This window comes from Chiloscyllium punctatum, chromosome 36 (genome assembly GCF_047496795.1).
Source record: "Chiloscyllium punctatum isolate Juve2018m chromosome 36, sChiPun1.3, whole genome shotgun sequence".
Classification (NCBI taxonomy): domain Eukaryota; kingdom Metazoa; phylum Chordata; class Chondrichthyes; order Orectolobiformes; family Hemiscylliidae; genus Chiloscyllium; species Chiloscyllium punctatum.
Window position 1 is genome coordinate 29,811,670 of NC_092774.1, and position 10,124 is coordinate 29,821,793.

Genomic DNA, 10,124 nt, shown 5'->3' on the forward strand with positions numbered 1-10,124 from the left:
AGGAACTAGCTTTCTTACTCCGGGGCCGGCGCCCTTCCAGCCTTTCAGTGTTTTGCCTGTTCCCGAGTTCTCTCATTGGCTCGCAGGGGAGAAGGGGTTTGAATTCCTGATGTTCAGGAACGACAATTCTTTCAATGTCTCAGATCAGTTCATGTGCCGAGAACATCAGAGTCAACCTCCCGGCCTCTTCAACAAGGGGACGGTGTCTGGATTGTCTCTGCTCAATCGGAGCGGTCATCTTTCATTCTCCTCTAAATCCGCTGCCCAAAGTGTTTCTAAAGGTTCACAAAGCTGGAGACTGGGATTTCTGTTTTGCTTCATGAACATTTGAACATTTTTCCATTTCCTAACTGACAATATTTTGCCAAAATCTCTTCCAATTGTACGCCTTGCCTCATGTCCAGGAATGAGGAATTTCCATTTTGGGGAGCCATTCCCAAGGTGGAGAATGTTCGCTTTGGAGCAAAGAAGGATAACTGGAGATTTCCTGGGGCTGTTGGTCATGATGGGAGAAGAAGCGGTGTGAATGGGCAGATTAATGATCAGAAGAACCAATTGCCACTGACCAGAGTCAGTTACCAGAGGACAGGGATTGAAGTTCTTGAATGAAAAGCAGCACTTGTGCCTAATAAACACAGAGAATACTGCAGAAAGCCAACGGGTCGAGCAGCATCTGTGGAAAGGGAAACAGAGCTGACGTTGTGAGTCTGGTACGTTGTTTGTTCAGAACCCGAGTTTCCTGCATGGCAATCAATTCCCATACATGAGAAAACGGGTCTTTATTGAGACGGGTTTTGTGAAGTTTGAGCGATAATGCCACCAACAGGAAGTCATTTAAAATCGCCAGCGAAGAAAGCATAGCCAGCAGGTTACCACCCTGGGCGGGGGAGCCCCAAAGGATCTCTACGCCAACACCTTAAGTGTTCGGCCACAACTACACGCCCAAAGTTGTGGTCTAAACTTTCTCATGGAATAGTTCTAACAGGAAAGGTGAGTATTTGGATTGTCCTGTCCGCGCCATAGCCCCAACGGTTCCTGTTGCCCTGGATTTGATCAGGACAGAGGAGGCTGATGGGAGATCGAATTGAACTAAACACATTGATGAGAGATAGAGCGGGTGGGAAGGATCCATTCCCATGCGTAGAGAGATTAATAATCAGGGCCGAAAATAAGGAGCCACTTCAAGAAATTTGGGGTTCATTCAGCAAAGCTAATGTATGACTGTTCACAGAAAATTGTGATGAAAATCTCTCGAGTTATTTTGATTAGAAGTGTTGATGATGCTAATACAATCGATAGGATGAACGTAGATTGGTAAATGTATTTGGTGACAGTTCTGTTCTAGCCCTGTGAGCGAAACCTGGATCTGAAGGAGTATAAGGGACATTAAAAACATCGATCTGAAATTGGACACGTGACAAGGAACAGAGCCATCATGAACAGTTGGCTTTTGAACTGGAGAAGGTTTCTCGTGAAATTAGCTTGAGGCTTGAGGTATGCAAGGTCAAGATAATTTAGGTAAAACACGGAAACGCTATCCTCATTAGCAGACAGTGAAAGGTTTACAAGACACAAATTAAACATTTTCGACAAGTGATACAGGGGACTGGGAAGATAAGTATTATAAACTGTGAACAGCAAAGTTCTGGAGCACAACACTTACATTCAAAGACCGAACACATCCAGGTCCTGATTAATCAGATTGCATTGTGGTGCTTTTTTTGCAAAACATCCACTTGCAATGTCCTACAAAAGAGTGACAAAACCCATCCCTGTCAGCCCAGGATAGAAAATCCGAAGGGATGAACGTTTGCTGATTTTCTGAAGATTCACAGAGCTTAGACTGGGTTTTGGTGATTGTTTCTTTTCCACTCCCAGGAGCCGCAGTGGTTGAGGCGTTGAGTTGGGGAGAATAAAATGTGCCCGTGAGCAGCATGTGGGACTATTTCAGCTTCCCCTCATCTGACTGCGCTGTGAGTTGACTCAGATGTTCTCAGGGACATTTACTGACGCGAGACAGTGAAAGGATTCTCATTCCCGCAGATCTGGAATTCAAACCGTGTGCCGGCTTCAGGACAATGAGAAAGATTAATTGGAGTGTGTGAAGAAACTTTGAGCTGCATTTCAAACAGGTAGGTGGAGTCAGATGCATCATCCATGGCGCCCCGGGCCTGTGCGTATCTCACGCCACCATGCTGCAGAGTTCTGACATTAACACGGACATGCGCAGCAATGGGAACATTCACGATGTGAACAACCAAAAATAATCACCGTCACTGATTCCCTTCCACAGGCCCAACTTTGTGAAGCAGTATCTTTCACTGGCAAAGGAAACACCCTTGTCCTCAGGTGCCTGCTTCATTTCGATCACGATTTCAAGCACCTCACTGTTCTAGTCTCATTTCCAAACACTTTGCTCATAGCCTCAAAAGAAGCTCTGCGGGTATCTGCTTGTTCCACCCGAACAGGCAGTGGGTTGCAGATTCCCACCAGTCCCAATTTGAGTGAAATCGTTTTCCCCCTCCACTTATTTGAATCTTAAAGAAGAAGCCGGGGAGCAAGCTCCCTTTCTTTTCGACGACATTTCTCATTTTGTACTCGGAAGGGTTCACACCTGCGTGGGGAAACCGCAATGGATTTCAAGTCCATCGCATTAACCACTCGGCCCACGAATACAGAACCACACTGACAGCTTAACTTCCCATGTCTGTCTGCCAATGGAGCTGAGAAAGAGTGAATCATCGCAGAGTTTGTTTGAATCCAATCACTTCACAGTGATTCGAAAGGGTTTAATATCTGCACATGATGTTTGCAGATATTTCGGTGTTTCACCCCAAAAGATGAAATTAAGTTTCAGTTAGAAATTGCAGGAGGAACTCAGCAGGTCAGGCAACATCTGTGGAAAGAGAATCAGAGGCAACATTTCAAAATTGTGTTTTCTCCGACAAGGACTGTGAAACCTGCCGAGTTTCTCTTTTGGTCTCGTCTTCTCAGCAGACGCAGTCCCTTCCGTTAGACATTAATTCAATTCAGAAACCTCTGTGTGGAGAAGATTTCCGTTTGGGGAACATTTTCCTGACCCCAAGAAAAGCGCACTGCTTCGCAGCCAAAGAACGGCTGTGAACACACCGCCCCTGGGTGGGCTCGAACCACCAACCTTTCGGTTAACAGCCGAACGCGCTGACCAATTGCGCCACAGAGACAGTCGCCGACGTGGGCTGCACCATCGCTTAATGATTTTGTAATTCTGCCTCCCCGCCGAGAATTACAATTGTCGCCTATCAGTTTTACTTTTCCATAATCAAGCCTGGGAGATGTGTTGTGGAGATACCGGGGACAGTCTGCAGACACATCCATGTCACGAGGAACTAGCTTTCTTACTCCGGGGCCGGCGCCCTTCCAGCCTTTCAGTGTTTTGCCTGTTCCCGAGTTCTCTCATTGGCTCGCAGGGGAGAAGGGGTTTGAATTCCTGATGTTCAGGAACGACAATGCTTTCAATGTCTCAGATCAGTTCATGTGCAGAGAACATCAGAGTCAACCTCCCGGCCTCTTCAACAAGGGGACGGTGTCTGGACTGTCTCTGCTCAATCGGAGCGGTCATCTTTCATTCTCCTTTAAATCCACTTCCGAAAGTGTTTCTAAAGGTTCACAAAGCTGGAGACTGGGATTTCTGCTTTGCTTCATGAACATTTGCACATTTTTTCCATATCCTAACTGACAATATTTTGCCAAATTCTCTTCCCTTGCCTCATGTCCAGGGATGAGGAATTTCCATTCTGGGAAGACATTCCCAAGGTTGAGAATGTTCGCTTTGGAGCAAAGAAGGATAACTGGAGATTTCCTGGGGCTGTTGGTCATGATGGGAGAAGAAGCGGTGGGAATGGGCAGATGAATGATCAGAAGAACCAATTGCCACTGACCAGAGTCAGTTACCTGAGGACAGGGATTGAAGTTCTTGAATGAAAAGCAGCACTTGTGCCTAATAAACACAGAGAATACTGCAGAAAGCCAACAGGTCGAGCAGCATCTGTGGAAAGGGGAATAGAACTGACGTTGTGAGTCTGATACGTTGTTTGTTCAGAACCCGAGTTTCCTGCATGGCAATCAATTCCCAGACATGAGAAAACGGGTCTTTATTGAGACGGGTTTTGTGAAGTTTGAGCGATAATGCAACCAACAGGAAGTCATTTAAAATCGCCAGCGAAGAAAGCATAGCCAGCAGGTTAGCACCCTGGGCGGGGAGCCCCAAAGGATCTCTACGCCAACACCTTAAGTGTTCGGCCACAACTACACGCCCAAAGTTGTGCTCTAAACTTTCTCATGGAATACTTCTAACAGGAAAGGTGAGTATTGGGATTGTCCTGTCCGCGCCATAGCCCCAACGGTTCCTGTTCCCCTGGATTTGATCAGGACAGAGGAGGCTGATGGGAGATCGAATTGAACTACACACATTGATGAGCGATAGAGCGGCTGGGAAGGATCCATTCCCATGCGTAGAGAGATTAATAATCAGGGCCGAAAATAAGGAGCCACTTCAAGAAATTTGGGGTTCATTCAGCAAAGCTAATGTATGACTGTTCACAGAAAATTGTGCTGAAAGTCTCTCGAGTTATTTTGATGAGAAGTGTTGGTGATGCTAATACAATCGATAGGATGAACGGAGATTGGTAAATGTATTTGGTAACAGTCCTCGTTATAGCATCGCCCTCTTGTTTAATTGATTCGACCTTCCTCATCTCTATGTACCGGAATTGCTCCCCAGCCTATGTCGCAACTCTGTAACAAAATGCGTCAAAATTACTTAGTAAAGCCTGAGTACCAGATCAAGTCACAATGCAGTGGTTCCATGAGCATTGAAAGTAACATAAAACGTACCATTGGCAACGATTGCTCTGAGATAATCTGGGTGACGAAGTTTCTTAATTTCTTTCCTCGAAATGAATCACATCTTACTCATGTCAGTGTTCTTTAATATGGACTGGTATTAATTCCCATAGCACTTGACCGTTCAAATTCTGTCATTGAGCCATTTATTGGCCTCGATGCATGAGTAGAATTTGTCAATTTTCAAGTGCCACCGTTAAGCCACAACTACAAACTTGTCTCCCGTTCACTCTCAGCTTTCCCTCATAACCGAGCAACGTAACAGGACGAAAACGAACGGGAGTAAAACTCAGTTTGAATATGATTCGATTGCCAGTTGTTGAAAGAGCGAATTTTCCACACAAAAAACAAAGTTTCACGGGAACATTGCACAATATGGATGTCAAACTAGGACTTCAGAATAAAAATCTTTTGATCTACTACTGAGGTATTCGAACATATAGTCAGGGTGTGACCAGTTCTTTTATCAGGGCAAAATAACTTTTTAAAATTTACGAAAATACATACATTTATCAGCAGAAGTCCACAGCTCCAATGCTTTCTGCTCAAAACTCAGGAAAATCATTAAGATTCCACTTCCTTTTTGCTTCTTTCTTCACGCTAACATCCAGTTTCTTCAGTTTCTATTCTTGAATGTAAAGTTGTTTGTCTTTTTTTTGCCTTTTTTTGAAAGCAAATTCGCTTCAATATCAACAAACCTGACAGGCAAACCTGACACACAAGCAGCCACTCGCTGCCACATATCCCCAATTCTCACTTTCAGATTTGCAAAGGTCAATAAAATAAAGGAAGTAAGCAGTTGAGCACGTTTAGAAAGTTGATGACTGACTTTTATGGGTGACTCGCTTGGGCCTTTGCCAACGCTGCTCGCAGGTTTCGTGATCAGGCCATAATCTCCCTCAGTTTTGCTGAGCCTGTGCTCGGTTCATTGGGAGATTAGGCCCGGGTTGCAGTCGACCCCGACTTAAGTTGCATTGTTGCTTTTCACTGGCAGCAGAAGATTGGACATTATAGGACCAGAACATTACTGCTTTTCTATTTTTTCTTGTGTCGTACCATCTGGGACTGAGAAAAGCGAATCATTATCGGGAAACCAAGAACATTACATTTCGAAAGATACAAATGCAGGAATTCAATCAGTTATCTGTTCTGTGACTGTGTTTGTCCGAATATTGGTATAAGATGCCTGGGTGTGCCTGTATTCGATATTTCAAGAACAAATAACTGGAGAATATTTTCTTGCAGATTGTGTCCCCAATAACAGGCTGGAAATGTGCAACAAGGAAACGTTTAAGATTATAGGAACATAGGAATATGAGTAGGCCATTTAGCCCCTCAAGTGTGATCCAACGTTCAAAGAAATCATGGCTGATCAGAGGCCTAACTCCATTTATCTGTCTTTGGCCCATGTCCCTTAATACCTTTCCTGAACAAAAAAAATCTGTTTCGGATTTAAAACTGACAAATAAACTGTACCCACTGCCGTTTATGTAGGATATTTCCAACATCTGACAAACTCAATGTGTAGAAGTGCTTCTGAACATGTACCCTGAAAAGTCTCGCCCTAATTCTATAATTTTGCTCCATTTCGACTTCCAACTATTTTGGTGAACAGCCGGACTTCCTGACTAAATGCACCAAAGAGTCTGAGATGTAAAAAAAAACAGTAAGATCACGAAACCGGAGTGTTAGCGAATTCCAGCTTCAAACTACAATTACTGAAATAGCAATTGTCCTTTATCAGTGTGACTTTAACAAAATAAAGGCTGGGACATTCATTGTAAACAGTCTGACCACAGACACTGCAGACACGCTCATGTCACAGAAACCACCCCTGTGTGGGGATACAAACAGAGTGGTATGTCAGCCTGTCAGCAATTTCGTTCGTTTCACTTGCATTGTCACTTTTGTCTCGCTTTAGAAACACGAACTGACTGAGCGAAATACAGTCTTTCTCAGCCGTAATCATACGGTGCTTTTATAGCACTATCAATACTTTAAGTATTGGTCGAGTAATTCGGGAACGTGGTAAGAAGCCGATGGCTCTCACCGTGTTCAAACTTTACCAAATGTCTGCAGAAATCATTAGCCAACATCGGGAAAAAGTGCTTCCAGACATTCCTGAGGAATTTCGGTTTGATCGGCCTTGAACTTCAGTGGAAGGAAGGGAAGCCCCGATGCAGGGTCTGCCTGACCCTCTTTAAAAAACTGTCACCAGAAATTCCAGCCGCAACACGACGTCATAGGACATGTGCAGTGATGGCCTGCAGCTATTGTGACGTAATAATGATGCTGGCCCCTGGACATGAATATGTATTCGGCATGGGTCACGTGGTACTGAATCCAAAAAAATAGTTTTCAGAACATCTGCTTCTCATTCTGTCTCCCAGGACCCGGGCGGGTCTCCACTGTCGGATAATTACGCCATTCTGTTTTTAAATTTGGCTCGAACACCCGAGTGGCCAGGGACAAGCATTACCCTCCTCAACAAAGGGGACAGAGATCAGAAGAACACCACCCTGAACTCCACAAGTGTGTAACCTCAACTTTCGACATTGGGCCAGTATATCATTGTGATGATATTCAGTTCACATTTTCAAATATTTGTTGGGGTAGCAGGTGAGGAGGGAAAGCTGCAAAAAATGCCACGCGGCAGCCTTTCCAGACAAGTTTTCAGCTTTTCATCTGGTGTGTGACATACACGTTCGAGATTGATGTCAAAAGATCTTCACTACTCTCGTGAAATATGCTGTTGCGAAGATGTATCGCTGTTGTGCAAATATTAACGTTGTCTAAATTCCAACATTCTGCTTTTCGAACTGTGATTTCGCTCAGAATTACATAATTTCAAGAATCATCATGTTCAAACGTAAACACAGTGCCCACAGAAAGAATCAGCCATCCCAATGCTTCCCGATGCTGGGCCGCCTGATCCGAAGGGAGGTTTCTTTGATAAACTGTGTCCAAGCATTCCGGCCGCACGTCATCGGACATGCACGATGATGGCATGCAGGTATTGTGACACAATAATGATGCAGGCCCCTGGAACATGAATATGAATTAGCCTTGGGTCACGTGGTAGTGAATCATTCAAACGAATGTTATTCCATGTCCAGGGATCTATTGGAGGGATGAGGTAAATGGGCAAGAGTTACACCTGGGGTTCACTCTTCCTTCACTCCCATCACCCGCCCATAGCCCCATGACACTTTGTCCTGCAACAGCCGAAATTGGAACACCTGTCCGTTTCCCCCACCCTCCTCAGTATTCAAGGGCCCGAACATACCTTCGACGTGAAGCAACAGTTTACCTGCACATTCTACAGCCAAGACTACTGCATTCGCTGCTCACAATGTCGTCTCGTCATCATTGGAGAAACGAAGCGGGTGACTGCTTTGCAGAACATCTAGGTTCTGCCCGCAAAAAGGCCCTGAGCTTCCAGTTGCCTGCCACTTCAGCACACCACCCTGTTCCCTGTCCAGCATCTCTGTCTCAGGCTTGCTGCAGTGTTCCAGCAGAACAATTTTACACTTGGGGACACTACAGCCGTCCTCAATATTGAATTCAATAATTTTAGAGCCTGAACTTCCCCACATCTTAGCACCCTACCACGCACACAAGGCCTTGTTGTCACGTAATCTGCCAGTACACACCACCTATTATTAGCCCTTAACAGTTTCCTTTAACAGCTATTCACCCTCCCAGACAGATCGCTATCAACTCCTTTGTCTGTCCAACCCTTGTCTCACTTTGGGCTCTATCCCTATCTACCATTTACTCCGCCGCCTTCCTCCCACCCTCCCATCTGCATAGTAACCGACATTTTCCTAATCATCACCAGCTCTGTGGAAGGGTCACCGGATTCTTCTTCACAGAAGCTGCAAGACCTGCTGAGCTTTTCCAGCAACTACTGTTTTTGTTTCTGATATACAGCATCCGCAGTTTTTATTCAGAAAGAGTTGCAAATTGGTTCGAGAGACAGAGTGAGAGAGTGAGTGAGACAGAACAGCCATGAACCGTTGTCCTCCGTTCTCAATCATAACGTAAAATCATTGCAGTACGATCACTTCCCTCAACCCCGCGTCGTGTTGGCTTGTGACGCAACGGGAGCGCGTTCAAATCAAATCAGGCTCAGTGGGGCGCAATTTCTGCTGCTTCAAATCAAGAAGTTAGATCTCACGCTGCTGGTGTCGAGGCTATGTAAACATAACCTTTGACTAAATTGCCACCTTATGTTGGTCCAACTGTCAGTTCACTCAGAATCACAGAATGTGTCACAGCCCACCTTTGCTCTGCTGCTTCTCCAAAATGAGCAATGTACCTTTATTCGTATCGTAATCTTGCCTTCTCCCTGTAAATCTCCGCATTGTTACTTTGACCATGACCACCCCGAAATCCCTTTTGTGTCCATTGAATCTGCCTCTCTGTCACTGTCAGGCAGCCTTTCCTGATCCCAACCACTCCCTCTGTGAAAACGTTCTACTTCATATCCGTTCTCCCCGTGTCTGCGTGGGTTTCCTCCGGGTGCTCCGGTTTCCTCCCACAGTCCAAAGATGTGCAGGTCAGGTGAATTGGCCATGCTAAATTGCCTGTCGTGTTAGGTAAGGGGTAAATGTAGGGGTATGGGTGGGTGGCGCTTCGGCGGGTCGGTGTGGACTTGTTGGGCCGAAGGGCCTGTTTCCACGCTGTAATCTAATCTAATCTAATCTTAATATCACTTTTCCTACTCTTCCCAATGACTTTTAGTCTCTTCCTATTTGCTTTCGATCCTTTCAGGCGTGGGAGCATTTTCACCAAAGCGGGAATCATACGCCTAGACCACCATACCATACACGATGGGCCCTCTCACCTCCTGAAGCAGCTGGGACTTGCTCACTGTGGAATACATTCTACATTCCTCGAGGAATTATATGCAGCGAGAGTTTCCAGAACATCTGCTTCTCATTCCGTCTCCCAGGACCCGGGCTATTTCCATTGGTGGATAATTACATCATTCTGTTTCTGAATTGTTCTCTCACACCCGAACGGACAGGTACAAGCATTATCCTCCACAACAAAGGGAACAGAGAACAGGAGAGCACCACATGTGCGTCACTCAACTTCCTATGTTGGGCCAGTATATCAGTGTGAGACATTTAGTTCGCATCTTCAAAGGCAAGATACAGAACATAGCACCAGTGTAGGGGAAAGCTGCTGAAGGAAACATCGAGAGGAGAGTCGAGGATGGCTTCGACCCATCG

At 45.4% G+C, this 10,124-nt stretch overlaps 1 non-coding gene across 1 annotated transcript; it reads right to left on the minus strand.

The window, feature by feature from the left end:
- Positions 1 to 3,129: 3,129 nt before the first annotated feature.
- Positions 3,130 to 3,203, minus strand: trnan-guu (transfer RNA asparagine (anticodon GUU)). Its single transcript has one exon. It is a non-coding gene; the product is annotated as a tRNA-Asn (tRNA).
- Between the last annotated feature and the right edge of the window lie 6,921 nt (positions 3,204 to 10,124).